We start from the raw sequence: 15,413 nt of genomic DNA on the forward strand, positions 1-15,413 counted from the left end.
ATACATCAAAATGAAAATTATATAGGTTTTTATATGCATGTAAAAGGGCATTTTTATCCAGGCCACACCTGAGAAACCTTAGAACTCATGACCTCTGACCCAGAGGTCAGCTGTGATGCTCCAGGCAGACCGTTCTTAACTGTCGTGGAACATTGGGAAAATTCTTAACTGTCACTGATAGCAATGTCTGGACATATCTCTTGATGTACCTGATGGAGCAGGAACCCTGTGGGGACATGTGAAATCAATGTATATTTAGATATTTCTGCTGGACTGAGTGTCCCCAGAGGAAGCCAGACTAAAGAGAAGTAGAGTCCTAAGAGAAAAATTCCTGTGAATAAGGAAGCTTAGCCCATTGGATCTGACAGGGCATGGTGAAGCAGATGTGCCAGACAGGATGGATATCCTGTGTGTCCCTGAGCCAACTTTTCTGCCCACCTACCCACAACATGCTCTCCCTCCCATGGGGAGGAGTATGCTCCAGAAAGGAGGGGGCTGTGGTCCAAAGGAACAAAACCATGTCACTTGTGCTCTAATACTGGTGGAGTGGTGATCCAGAGGAGATGAGTAGCCATGTGGGGAGTGGCCTGTGTGGGAGGTGGCCAGAGCATGGAGATGAGGCCAGAGAGGTTGTAAAGCATGTGAGCTTTGTTTTTAGTGAGCATGTAAGTCACTGTGTCTCCTTCCAGAGGCTTCAGGAAGAAAATGAACTTCTACCTTCCTAGAAGTAGGGATATTCAGATTACCAATGAAAATACAATTAGAAATCCTGAGGAATGTTTTGGAAGAGGGATCTTAAAGGGGGGAAAAATAGAATTTTTGCTGGGAAGAGACGTGGGAATCCAGAATAGGGAGAAAGGTAGGGGCACTACAAATGGGCCATGTATATACTCAGGGGCAGATGAAACTGGCTATAAACTCAATGTGTATACAGTGGGGGATGGTATGAATCTGGAATTCTTCCCTACTAAAGGGATCAATGACAATCCTTATCCAGGGTGGATTAGGGGACCGTCCTGGTCTAGTCTGGGTCCTCTTCCTCATGTCCCAAATGTCCATGTTCCACAGAATATCTTCTTTGTGTATCCCCTTCTTGATTTGGTGCCCTTATAACTGGACTTTATGCTTAGGAAGTTGCTCACAAAATAGCTTCCAATGACACTGTCCTTCCCATTTGTTTTATGGCAGGCTCTGCTTCCCTGAACTATGCCCTGTGAGGTTTGCTATGGCCCTAAGAGTCCAATCCTGCTGTGCCTGTCTCTGTGTTCTCTTTGGCAATTGCATTCTCTCTGTGGGACCCAGCTTCTTCCTACATGCTATGGTAATCAGATAGGTGTTTTAAATCCAGCTCAGCAGCTGAATATTAGCTCAAATGTATCACCATTAGATTAAAAACAATGTGGATGGGTTACAGTTTCAACATAAAAGGTCATTTCCTGTTTGAAATTAGAGGTGAAAAGTGTTCCCCACTAGTCCAAAACATGGACAGCAATCTATTGCTTATGCAGGAGGCAGTAAGCTGCACTCTCCAGCCTCCCACCCCATCCTCTTGCCATAGTAGCTGATAGCAAGTATATTTTGCCAATTTTGTGCCTGTAATTAATGTAAACCTCCATAGAGCAGGTCCTCAGACTTTGCTGCCCACCTCTGGTCATTTTGCTTCTTTGTTTCTTAACTTGCCACCCAGTACCCTAATACCTAACCTATAGATAACCAGGTTACCTACGTGTTCTATATACTCTTGCTGCCCCTCACTGTTGTCTCTTTCAGAGGGCCAGCGGGACCCAGGTTGCAAGAGTCTGTCTTCACAGGAAGAAGGGTCTGGATGGTGTAGGCAAGGTGTTGAACTCTAGAAGTCTGTTGAACATAAGGGAAAAGTAGCCACCATAAAACTATATAAACATGTCTGGAGTTTGGAAATCCGGGTTTCTGGAGCCATTGAATCCCCTGGGGTGGAAGTTGACACCTTTGGCAACGGTCCCATGATACTAAGAAAAGCACACAGCTTCCAGTTCTTTTGTGCCGGGTTGGTTGGGTGAATTTGGGCAGGTCACCTACTTTTTAACCTTGGTTCTTTATCCAGATTTTGGGGAGGATGGGAAAAACCTAGAGAGGGCAATTACCAAGAATCTTGCGGATCTGCAGATCCAGAGTGAAGGCAGGAGAGACTGACACCAGTAGAAGAAGATGCTAAGATGGCTCAGGCTGGGGGCATCCGCTCTGCTCTTGTTTTTGTAATACCTGCCCCAGCTATGTGGTCTGGGAACCCTCTTGAGGCAGATGTTTTTCTGTGTCTCCTGACTCCTGTAGCTCACTAGGCTGCTTGTTTCTAAGACTCTCAGGACCCCTAAAAGAATCCTGAGATTCCTCTACTTTATCCATATGTTTCTTTTATCATCATATCCCCTAGCATGTTGAACAGCATTGAGTAGAGACCTCCCCAACTATAAAAAATACATTAAGGTCTGATGCAAGAGCAGCCTCATTTTGTTGTCTTTTTTTCTCTGCTTTGATTATTTTTAATTCTAAAAGGATTTTAAATTTAAAATGTATATTTTATGAGGTGACTTGTACTCTCCCACTTAAAACTTTATTTAGATGATGCCCCATTGTCAACAAATCAAATCAAACTCCTTGAAAAAAAAAATCAAACTCCTTGGAATGAAATTCACAATTCTTCACAATCTGACCCAAACTTTCCTTTCCAATGTAATCTGTCCCTTTCTCCCACCCTAATCACTCTGATTCCTTCAGAGTGAGCCTAGAGAGCCTAGAACATGCTAAGTAGTGCCATGTCTCTGCATTTTTGCTTATGTTTCTGTTCCTTCTCTCTCCTCTACCTCTAGACCATACCTCTACCAAATTCTATTACCTTGCTACCTACCCTTACCTCCTTCCTCCTTGAAAGCCACCTGTTCTCCTTGCTCCATACTCCCAAAGTCTACTTCATTCATTTTCTTGTTTGTATACGGTCTTATTTAACTTGTATATGTGTCTCATCTTCCCAACTGTTATAAGTTTTAGGGCAATAGAGATAGTTCTTGCATTTCTTTTATACTCCCCATGTTGCCTAACTTAGTACACACATGTAAATCAACAATAAATGTTGAACTAAAATATAGGAAAAGAAAAGAAAGCATACCAACCAAACCCCTTTGAGGATGTGCCAACCTGAAGTTTTCCTTCTAAACCTGCCACGTTTGTCTCTTGGCTGAGCACTTTTCTATTGTTACATGTCTTCACTGCCTTCAGTGTTGAAGTCAGTTGATTAACATTGATGATACTCTTGCATGTCCAACGCATACACAGAAGCCAGGTTCCCAGGCATAAACCAAGGAGAGCAGAAATCTTCTCAACATTGCTTTTAGGATATCTGAATCTGTCACATTGAGATTAGACTAAAATGTCATGAAAGGAAAAAAAAAAAAAAGTGAATGCCCTGAACCTATGCCTATAGAGGATGAGGTCGAGTTAGAATCTATCTACTTAATCATACTTTAGAGAGATAAACTGTATTATTCAAAGTTTAAAATGGGGTTTTTAAGAAATTTGACAAAGCAGATAATGCAATAAAACTTTTATTTTTTTTTCTTAATGTATTTTAAGTGACAAATTATGTCTTAGGAGTTTTGGTGTATCTACCTTCTCAAATCCAACTGAGTTTTCTTTCTAGTGATTTCCCTCAGGATTAAGTGAGGAGAAAGATTTATTATGGGTTACTGAAGAATGATTTTTAAAGTATTAAAGGAGCTATTTATAGCATTTTAGATCTTCTTCCCAACTATTTCCAAAACATATATTACAAGTATTCATATAACATAGGTAGTGGTGTATACCAGAACATAAATACACAGTGTATGCCCTTAAATTGGAAAAAAATAGACTTGAAATGAATGCTATACTTTCTTGTCTGAAGAAAACCTTCAAGCCCAAACCACAACATTCTACAAAACCATCAACACTATATTGGTGTGATTTTTACTCATATTCTCTCCTGGCATTCTTTAGTCTTTCAAGATAGGACAAAAACCAAACTGTCCTAGATAGGATAAGTTCATCATGCTGAGAAATAAAAATTTTTGCAAAACAAAAATAAGCCATGAATTCAATCATTCATCAAGATCTGGGGATTATGAAGATTCCTGGCTCTTGGGCTATTATTACTCGTTTCTCAGAAAACCAAAAGGACATCAGTTTTCACTATCCTTAACATAATTAAAATCATTTTGATTCAAAAACACTTTGAGAGGTAGTTATTCCCATGATACTCACATCCTAAATCTCTTCTCTTCTGGACAGACACTGGACACCATTGTAGATATATATATAGTCCCTGAAGAGAGGGTTTTTAATCCTGAAATCAAGTTCCACTGGATAAGATATAAATTATAAGAGGACTTCCAAATCTATAATTTCCATCTGATTTTTCATCTTATGAGCATATGATTTTCAAAATTGTAGACATTGAAGGATAGCATGCATTTTATTTTTACCTGTAAAACTGTCCTCAGCACCCTCTCTAATAACTCCATAACTCTTGCCTTCTAATCTGTTTTGCACACACAGGCCAAAGTATCTCTAAAATGCAAACATGATCATGTCACTTTCCTGTTTAAAATCCCTCAAAAGTCCTCCATTGCTCTTAGGATGAAGTCCAAATTCCTTATCTTGGCTTTTACAGACTCTGCTGGGTCAGCCCTTGCTTATCCAACTCTCTTTATCTTTCCATCCTCAGCCCCAGCATCAGTACACATCTCTGCTTCCCAACGATATAGAAAATACCTTACTTCTCTGTGTTCTGTTGTCTCCATGTCTTGAACATGTTGTTCCCTCCTATGCCTGCTTCTACCTCTGTGCTCCTTTAATTTAGACTTGACTTCACATGTACATGTTTGCACAAATGCATGTAAGAATGAATGGCCTAGTGGTGTGAAGAGTAAGATTTCTTAAATGTTACACACTACGAATTCTACGGTAATTTTACAGGCCAACATGTAACTTATTCTTTTAAACATAGTCATATCCTTTTTGTCTTGATTACCTCTCCCACACTCTACCAAGTTGGTTTAAATGTTTGACATGTTATGGAATAAGTTTTGTTTCAAATTAAAAGCAATTCTAATATGTGGAGTGTTCTGGCCATCTCTCTTGACACCTGTAATTGTACTCTAATGAGATTAGGTGTAATCACTCCAGCTGTCTGTGTTTCATTTGGTTTGGTCTTGACTAAGAGTATACAGTGACATTAATAAGATATCTAATTCATCAAAGAGGTGTTTAATTTTCTCATTTAGCTAAATTAACAGTACAATAGTTAATCTAGGGGATTATAGGAGAGAGAAAATGAGTGAGAAAAATTAGAGAGGGTGACAAACATGAGAGACTCCTAACTCTGGGAAAAAACAAGGGGTAGTGAAAGGGAAGGTGGGCAGGGGATGGGGTGACTAGGTGACAGGCATGGGGGGGGCACTTGATGGGATGAGCACTGGGTGTTATACTATATGTTGGCAAATCCAACTCCAATAAAAAAATACATATATATAACAAAAATAAATAAAATAACAGTACAATAGATAATCTAGGGGAATGATGAAATAGAGTTCACTTGCCCAATTTTTACTAGATTTTATAGTTCCTAGAGATCCTTAGAAAAAGTATCTTAGTACTTTCTGTAGTTCCATAGGAAAATTATGCATTTGGAATCATTACTTCTCTCAACCTCTAAGCTTTTACTTTCAACTACTGATATTCAGGACCATATATAGTAAGCATTCACAATTTTTGCTGGTTGTTGGTTACTGCCAAAATGGTTAATGATCTGAATTCAAGTTTAAGTTGTTTTAATAGCAAGAAACCATAGCTTTATATAACCTAACTTTAATCCAGGAAGCTTTTACTAAACATTTACTATATTTCAAGGCTTTGCTCCTTGAAAAAGCCCTTATTTTATACCAACTTACATGAGTGATTGTGTAGAGAAGCAAATGTTCAAATATTGACATTAACTCTAGGACCTCCCTAAGTGATGAGACTCTCTAAGGGGCAGGCCTTCCTAAAGCCTCCTGATGCTTTATGTACTGATAGCACCCCTTGCTGCTGCTTGCCCCTCAGAGGGTTTGTGATTACTCCTAGATAGCTGACTTCATCTATCGTACGTGGTGTTACAGAATACCACTAGAATGCGTCTGGAAAATGAGATATTTGTGATAATAAATTCTTAAATAATTCCATAAATCAAGATTTTGTATAACCAGGGTCTTTACCCAGTCACAGTTTACCCAGGATCCCCATTTCCAGCAGCCCAAGAGTTCCTAGAATGAGTTCAGCAAGTCTTCACATAAGTGATGGCTAGAGCTGTGCATGGAGCTGGAGCTAGGGTGGCCTAGATAGGTCACCTACTGCCCCTGCATCCCCCACACAAGTAAATCTTACATCCAAATGGCAAGGACTGAGCCTTGCGCCTCCTACCCTGCCCTGAAGTTCATAGAGGCACTTGACAGTGAATCAGAGAATGAAGTGGGAAGCTTTTCAAAATGCAGAAGTTTATCCTAATCAAGCCAGTCTTTTTTAGTGCTTGAGAACAAAGTCAAAAATAGGATTAAAAAAAAAATAGGATTAAACCAAACTCAAGAATTAAAACATTTAAGGGGCAAGAGCAAATGAGAGAGTGTTAAGATTTGGTAGAAAAAGATTTGGTAGCCGTAATATTGAAAACTTAGGCAATCTCCCAAGAAACAAGTCACCAGTGCCTCTCTCAGTAAGTATGGTGCTGGGAATGCACAGAAGAGTCTGAAGACACAATAAGCAAAAGAATCAATAGAACTTGGCCTATGGTGAGGAAAGATGGGCAGAAGACATGGAAATAAAAAATAATTGGAGTATAACTTCTCTGGTGTGCTCATTACCATCAGTGTGGGCAGCCATCCCTCTGTCCTGGAAAAGAGAAGCTGCCTGTGAGTGCCAACTCACCTGTCTTCCTTATGGGATGTGGGGATGGGAGAAGGGAGGCTGTCTGTTGGGTCTTTCAGACCCCTCTAAAGCTCAGTATGCTGTGATGCAGGGTGAGCTGTGCACTGCTAGAGGAACTTTTACTCTCAGCAAGCCACACCAGGTTTGTTTGGGAGCCATGTGACAGAGAGACTAACCTCTGGGAGGGAAGGATAGGAAGGGATGAACCCTATAAGAAACTCCTGTGGCACCATTAGCAGCCTTCCCTTGACCTCAGCAGTACTTATGTGACTGTCAGTTTTACAAATATTTGTTAAACTGCATGGATTTATGCACTTTTCTGTAGCTTTATTTTACAACATTAAAAATGTTAAAATGAAAAAAGAACAGGGCACGAGGATATTGTAAAAGCAGGCCTTTTCCTGGCACCTTAGTAACTGTAGGACTTTGGGCAGTAAAAATAAGAATCAAAACTATTAGTCGCTGGTTGTGTCCTTGTACTAAACTTGCATTATGCAGCAGTCCCATAGGTTAGATATTATTGTGCCCATTCTACAGATGAAACTACCTTAGCAAGGTAAAGGAGTCTGCTCAAAATTCCATACACCTTGAAAGGCAGGGCCAGGTTGAGACACAAGGTCCTCTTATAGGTCTACCCAGACCCCACTGTCCTGCCAAGACACGGGAAGATATCTTCCAAGGCCAGCTTACTGCTGGCAGAGCCACTCAAACAAAACCATGCTGTCATGCTATTCCTGGAGAGTAAGGTCATTTTATGAAATTGTAATCCAAAGATGTGGTCTTGACAGCATACTTTAAAGAATGTGCTGGATTTTTTAAATTACTTATAAGATTTTTTAAATGCTTATAAGAGTCGAATCGGAGAGTTTTGATTCGACATGATGTTTCTGCTGGGTTGTGCAAAGGAAAATGGATGAAAGAGCTTAAATACTTCAAGGGGTTTTTACTTCTGTTAAATGGCATATCACAATACAGTTACATGATTAGCTTTCCCTGTAGTGTCCCTGGTTTAGCCTCTGGTTCCTGCGCCATAGTCCTTCTGCCCCTGAGGAGCAGTGACTTGGATAGTCACTGGGTTCAGGTGACCCCGGAGAGCCCCAGCCTCCAACTAGAGGAACACGGCCCTCCCCAACTTGGGAAAAAAATGAGCACATGGGGACCAAAGGCCATTGAACCATTTCTCTAATCACAGGCTCCCACTGCACAGACAACACCAAGGCATGGGGTCGAGGCAATACACCAAGACATGGGGTCGAGGTCCAGGACTTTGGGAACATGGGTGACTGTCACTGACTCTGTGCTTGAGCCAAGCCCTTGGGTCCTGTGGAAATTGTTATACTCCACAGTGTCCCATCTGGTTCCCCAAGCCCCTATGTTCATAACCCTGGTACTATAATGCCATTGCCATGCTTCCCCAAAAAGAGGGTGCTTAGGTCTGGATATAAGTGGCAGAAGGTTGGGGGGTGGTGGTGTCGGGTACATAAGCCACTCAATAAAATGTGTTTATTTTCCTAAAGCATTCAAGTAAACATTATAGTTGCAAGATTGTCCCTGTAGTCTAATTGTAAGAGGCCCCTGGATGTCTCAGTCTTATTCAAGTTCACAGCTCTAAGATTGGGAAAGGTGCAGGTGGTGTTGGCCTGAAGAGGTGGGGGGCACTAAGTCAGGAGAACGTGCATGCCCAAATGTGCTGGCCCCTCATATTGTACCTGGCACAACATGAGAGCAGTGGCATGCACTTTGCACAGAGGAGGGCCTCCAGCATGTGTTCCCAGTCTACAAGGCCTGGCCTGAGAGGGAACAGTGATCAACTGCTGTGTATCTGCTTCCATGAGCCTACCCTGGGGCCCTGGAACCTCAGACCTCCATCTGTCACTGGGGGGATGTAGCTGTTCTCTCTGCTGTCTACCCTATTTGCCCAGACTTCTTTATCCTTTAGAGAAGCAGATTTTGTTGATAGACCTATGCCCAGTCTATCGATCAGAACCTATTATTGCCATTTATCAATATGGGGCCTGGCTTGGGGTGGGGAGAGGGGGTATAAAAGTAAACATGAATATACTAGGTAGCAAGTACAAAATAGCCTGAATTTTCAGGCAAAATGTGATATTTCAAAAATAGCATCAATGCTTCAGGGTAGCTTTGGGCTGGGGTAGCTTTGGGCTGGCCCAGAGTAAGATTTGGTAGGGTGTGGTTGCTACCAGGGGAGGTGGAATAATATAAATTCATTCTCCTCTGCCCTTAGGCATAGGTAGCTTGCAGAGCACATTCATCAAGTCCAGGCTGACAGCCACCTCTCAGGAATAAATGATCAGGACAGGCCATGTGGTCTCCTGTGCTGCACATGAATAAAAGTTGTGGGCAGCATTGTCCTAGAGTTTAGACCAGGACTGTGGGCTGCTCCTGTGTGGGGTTGTGTCCCAGCTCCGCCACCACCTGTGCTACCTCTAGTAAATTCTATCTTGGCTTCTCATTCTCCTCTGGAGATGGTACTAATAGGACCTACCTCACAGAGTTGTTGTGAAGATTAAATGGGTTAATGTGTGTGAGGCTCTTAGAAAGTGTCTGGCAGAGAGTAAGCGCTCAGTAAGTGTTAGCTAGCTGCAATGGCAGGATGCATAGGAGCAGCAGAAGGAGGAGGAGGAGTGTCGTTGAGGAAAAGCAGCCGCCCTCACCGGAGATCTCAGCCTGGTTCTGGGGAAAGCTGGTTATTTTCACCTGAAGTTCTCCCCATCATCCATCCTCTGTTTGCTGTCAGTGGCTTATAGCATCATCTATCGCCCGTGTTTTCAAATCCATGAGCAATTGCAGGGACTTCTGAGAGACATTCTTCAGCTCCCCTGTGACTGTTGCTGCTACTCCTTTCTCCTCAGAGAAGTACATGATTTCCATATTCATTTTTCCCTGGGGTACAGAGCAAAGGTCACGCTGCAAGGGAAATCCTGGCCTCTGGATGCCACTTGATCCTGTTTTCTATTAATGTTGCCTTCCATCCAGATCCACACCTCAGAGGCTTTTCGACACCAAACAGAAGAGAAAGACAGAGAGAGGGAGGGAGGGAGGAAGGGAGGGAGGGAGGGAGAGAGAGAACAAACTCTGCCTTTCGATTGGTTCCTGAAACATTTTCCTTAAATGCTGGACAGAGGCTACATTGTTCTCGTTCAACGGTGTAACTAAGCATTGACCAATTAGAGTAGGAAATGTATCCCTCCCCAGATTTCACAAATGCTTTTCAAGCACACTCCCCATTTAATATATTAGTGTGAACATACAGCAGCAGCAAAGGACCAGGGTGCAGAACGCTGGCCCACCCAGACTTCTGGTTTGCAGCATGGGGACCTTCCCTGGCCTGGGTTGGAAGACTGGGTGTGACCCAAACCACACAGCAAAGAGAAGTGACCACAGAGAGCTGAAAAGAAAAGAGTGTCTTCCTGCCTTTTAAGTTTCAAAAGCTTAGACCTTTATGGAAATTTCTTTAAAGTTTTTGGCTTTAAAAGATTTGGGAGAAAGCCAGGTGGGTAAGAGCAAGACTCCCCATGTTTCTCCATACCTAATGATAGAAGATTCCTCCCCACTGGAGTGGAAGAGAGAGGAAGGATACAAGGGCTGATGTTTGTGGTTCTCTGGAAGAGATCCTGCTCTTCAAGTGAAGCTGTGGGAGGTCTGTGGGGACCATATAAAGAGAGAGCCTATGCCATGGTTCCCAGGGAAATTCCTAGAGAAATGGGCAGACTCCAAAAAATTAGATGAATAAGGTAAGGGAGGTGTCAGAAAGATGGGACCTTACATGGCCTCCAAAACTTCCAAGCAGCTCAGACTAGTTGAAAACCTGAAGCTGGTTCCTTTGTGCTAGAGACATGGTGTATCAATCAGAAGATTGTAGCACCCTGTAGCACCCTGCGTGGTCCAACAACTGTGGGCCCAATGCAACAATGAACATCACAGTGGACACTGTGCAGATAGGTGACCCTTTTGTAAAGTCCTGGAATTTAGCCAAGATCCAGAGCCAAATGTGAGAATCCCTGATTTGACTAGGATTATTTTTCCATTGTCTTATCAGATTGACAGCTTCGAAGATATATTTCTGAGATATCTGGCCATTTAGATATACATGCATCCTAAAATAATACAAAATATAGTGTGCAAATTATTGAGTCTGCATTATCACTACCGAAGACATCTCTTCAAATGAAATATTTATAAACCTTATAGAAAATAAGTAAAATTTGTTGAGAGTTTATTATTCTGAGGGCTTATCCCACATTTGGTGCAGCACTGTCCATGCCATGGTAGGAGAATGGTGAGTAGCCACAAGTACAACCAAGCTGAGGAACCTCTTAGGCCCACTGCTTCACTATAGGGTAGGGAGAAAGTCAACTAATGTTCCTAGATCTTCAAGGAGATTTTGGAATTCTGAGAGGAAGAGTGGCCAAGAAGGGGTCTGAGGTCTAGGAGTTAAGAAGACAATGGTAAGGTCATCAGCAGGTGGCAAGAGAACCATAACCTAATGGATCCCAGGACCAGACATCTGATGCCCAGACCACTGACACGTTCAACAGATATTGCAGGGACAGCTAGCTATGCTCACTGGAGACAAGACATCCCTTTCCTAGTGCTAGAAAGTACATTAGTCCACTTCCCCCCTCCCCTAGGCACTTAATGTCACCTCCAAAAAGGAAGGCTGGTGAAAGTGGAGAAAAAAGAAACCCTAGGAAGCAGAACACTTACTTCACCATGGCAAGCTCTGAACTTTGCAGTGGTTGAGAAAACAACTTTTGAGTGTATTGAAAAAAAATTCTGGGATTAGATTGAATATGTCAAAATGGGAAGGAATGAGTTATCTGTTCTCAAGAGCAAAGTTGAATTCAGCATTCGAAAGTAATATCATATTTGCTCGCATTCAAATTTACTATGGTCTGATATAAACTCACATTACATGCCCAGGAGAATACAAGTAGTATTGCAGGAGTGTTCTAGGAAAAAAATAAGTGGGAAAGCAGCAGGCAGTTATAGTCATAGCAGTCCACATGCAAGGAGATGTGGTACTGCAAGAGGGGTTATAGCAAGGAAACATTGCACTAAGCTAGAAAGCCTCAGGTTTAAAATCACATTAGAAAGTTCACAAAGGTAGCAATACAGATAGAGCAGGGAGTGCAGTGTTAGAGGTAGAAAGCCAGAGGGAAGTTGGCATTTACCAGTCCAGGAGATAGAAGTGACAAAGTTGAGAAGAAGGGATGGATTTCAGAGAGATTTAGACCTTGCTGTTTGATGCTTGGCTAAGGAGAGGGCAAAGGATGGTAAAGGATCCAGGGTAGATTAGAGCCAGCTCCTTTGAACAACAACTGTATGAGAGTGGCATTCAATAGTTTCACCAGGGAAGGCAAGGGCTAAGGAGACAGAAGTTTGGGTGGTGAGGGAATAAGGGCGATACTAAACTTGAAGCACCTGTGCAACATTCAGTTGGCAAGTTCTGCTAGCCAGGAACTGTCCACAGAGACCTAGAAAGGAGTATTTGGGAGTTACCAACATAGAGATGGTAGCTGAAGTCATGCCATGTGTGAGACTGCCCAGTGGCCAGTCATAGAGTGAAAAGAGAAAAAGGGCCCAGGGGCAGAGAGTAGGGAGGGTGGACATTTGGGTAGAGTAAAAAGAGCCCATAGTGAGCCCTGGCCAGAAGTCCAGGAAGTGAGAGGAGAGAATAGGTTCAGGGAAATGAATGGAGGGTTTCAAGAGGGAGTGGGCAGTTGGGTCAGATTCGCAGAGGAGCCTGGTAAACCAGCTGGCAACTTTAGAGTCAAAGGCTCTGAGTTACGTTTCTGCATTTCCTCTCTCTTCTATGGTTGCATGATTCTAGATGAGCTCAGGGTTGCTGTAGCCTCTCTTACTGAGCCACCAACCAAGATAGGATTTTGTTTTTGTTTTTGTTTTTCTCCTACCACCCCCCTGATTTTGATAAGAACATATAAATTAGCATGACAGTAAATGTAGAATGGCAAGAACTATGTGGGGGGGAAATGCAGCCTTTTGGAGAGTCCCCAGCCCTGCTGTTCCTGTGAGACTTTCACTTTTTCAGCATTTCCTTTGAACTTCAAATGCTGAACTCTCCAAGAATCTCTTTAGAGAAATATGGCCAACATACAAACCAAGTAGCCTGAGAATTATTCCAGGGCTATAGTGTGCCCTTTGCTTATAGTGGCCCCCAAACGGGATAGATCCATACTTTAGGTTGTTTTCAAATGTTCTCCATGGCCATTCTTCTCCTTAGGAGGTGGATAACATTCAGTACTAACCTTACTCTGGTTTCTAGACCTGTATAAATCTCTGTCCTCTTTTTATCTTACTACATGGGCCACTAAAAGGATCCCCAATCACAAACAAAATGGATTAATGAAACTCTCCCCCATGCAATCCTCCAAGGATATGTGTTTGGAGAGTTCTCCAAGATTTCTATCCTCCCTGCTGGTCTCCTCCAGCTCTACTCAGACGCAGAGACAGGAGACCGCCAAGCTGTGAAATCAGCTCCATGCCATTTCTTCACCTTCCTAAGCATGGTATTTGATGAATTTCCTCCAGTGCATTCTGGGATATCCACTGGTCCACTGAGTCTTTCTTTAATCCCAGCATGGTAACTTGTCTGAGTCCTATTTTCTTGAATATGCTATAATTTGCCACACTAGGATGGGAACTTGTATCAACCAAACTTGTACTCAGCTTGTCCCATAGCCTCACCTATTCATGTTCACCTCCTTTTTATTCTCCAGAGACTCTGGAGGTATTAAGCCCAGCATGCCTATACATCATCTAATAGTTTATCCATTCAACAAATATTTTTGTGCCAGATACTGGATATAACGAATTAAAATTCAGTCCTTGCTCTCATGGGACTTGCAGGCTTCCAAAGTAGACAGACAAAAGAATAGACATGACAATGCCATGATAAATGGTTACAGTGATAAAGGTGCAGGTTGAGGAAGTCAGCATGATCCATGAGAAAAACCCAGATTCTAGGCCATTGTAATACATCCTAAAGTCGGAGCAGAGATCAGGGCAGATAGTGAAAGCCTGGGCCTGTTGGGACAAAAAGCTTCGACTTTATCCGGTAGGCAATGAAGAACTGTGGAAAAGATTTTAGCCAGTGGAATAACAGGATGAGGTTATATTTTAGAAGATCTTTGGAAGGCCCTGACTTGCTTTAATCAATGGGCATGGGCAGGGAAGAGCATACTATGGAGAGGACTATCAAATCATCTCTTTAGGATGGCATGGCATTGACACCATTTTTTTTAAAAGAAATGTACCTGCACATGTAGAAGAGATTAGATGATGGGCGCTTAGACTTGAAATTAAAGTAGCTAGTTTTTATTCTGCTAATTGGAAATGGCACATGTCCTGATTTAGTTTTGCTAGTGACTTCCTGTTCACACTCCTTCATTTTGAAACATTTATATGCATCACTTGATAAGCCTTCTACATATTCTCATGGAAATCTAATGGTCATTTAATTTCTTTTTTTTTTTTTAAGATTTTATTTATTCATGAGAGACACACAGAGAGAGAGGCAGAGACACAGGCAGAGGGAGAAGCAGGCTCCATGCAGAGAGCCTGACTTGGGACTCGATCCCGGGTCTCCAGGATCACACCCTGGGCTGAAGGCGGCACTAAATTGCTGAGCCACCGGGGTTGCCCTGAGCCACCTGGATTGCCCTGGTCATAAATTTCTTACTTTGAAATTTCTACTTTTTTTGACCCAGGAAAAAAGGATGTGACGATGTTTGTTGTGGTTCAAATGAACCCTTATGTGTTAAGAGAACTGCCTTCCTAAGCCGCCCATACCATATCCTTTTTCATGAAAAATGTCTCCCCACAATTTGGCAGAGCCCAGTGCTGAATCTATAATGCATGGGGTCACACTACACAGGTGCCAGCATGTAAGAGGCCACTATCAAAGAATAACCCTTGTCAGAGCAACAGAGAGGGGCTGTCCCCTGGATCTCAAAACATACATTTGATCAGTGTCCCAAATAAACCCGTTGCATGACTTGGAAGAAAGGATTGCATTAGCTGGAGGAGATAATACAGAAAGCTCCAAGCTCAAACTCAAGCTCAATTGGTTTTTTTTTTTTTCAATTGGTTTTTTAAAAGAAATGGTATTTCCATATTCTGATCTCATATCAGAAGATATTAGAGACCATTTCTTTAAGATGATGTTTTAAACTTCTGTTGTTTTTAAGAACAAAGCCTTATCCCTTGCACAATGTAGAATAAGAAACAAAATAATTTGATAAAAATAATGAAATGCAATAAAGTACTTCAGCATTTGGGTGATACCTTTGACATACCAAAATCACCTATTTCTGACATTCCTCTCATGCTAAACCATGTGGAATCAATGGTGAATCTTTCTCAAAAGTCCAGGAATGCTATTTGGAAAAACACTTGCAAAT

The 15,413-nt window shown here is 42.1% G+C and overlaps 1 protein-coding gene and 1 long non-coding RNA gene across 18 annotated transcripts in view; one reads left to right on the forward strand and one right to left on the reverse strand.

Moving 5' to 3' along the window:
* LOC112669448 (uncharacterized) overlaps positions 1-15,413 on the forward strand; it is a 362,442-nt gene that overhangs the window by 264,402 nt on the left and 82,627 nt on the right. The gene's annotated exons all lie outside the window — the stretch shown is intronic.
* LOC112669444 (ankyrin repeat domain-containing protein 26-like) overlaps positions 1-15,413 on the reverse strand; it is a 95,483-nt gene that overhangs the window by 56,700 nt on the left and 23,370 nt on the right. Inside the window, exon 1 of one of the 13 annotated variants that reach the window (XR_007406008.1) lies at positions 69-122. The exons of 6 other annotated variants lie outside the window; for them this stretch is intronic. The gene's annotated coding sequence lies outside the window, so the exon portion shown is untranslated. Of the gene's footprint in view, positions 1-4; positions 217-15,413 lie in introns of those variants that run through there. 6 more of the 13 variants (XR_007406011.1, XR_007406010.1, XR_007406000.1 and 3 more) reach the window with 6 other exon arrangements.

The sequence above is a fragment of the Canis lupus genome, chromosome 25 (genome assembly GCF_003254725.2).
Source record: "Canis lupus dingo isolate Sandy chromosome 25, ASM325472v2, whole genome shotgun sequence".
Classification (NCBI taxonomy): Eukaryota; Metazoa; Chordata; class Mammalia; order Carnivora; family Canidae; genus Canis; species Canis lupus.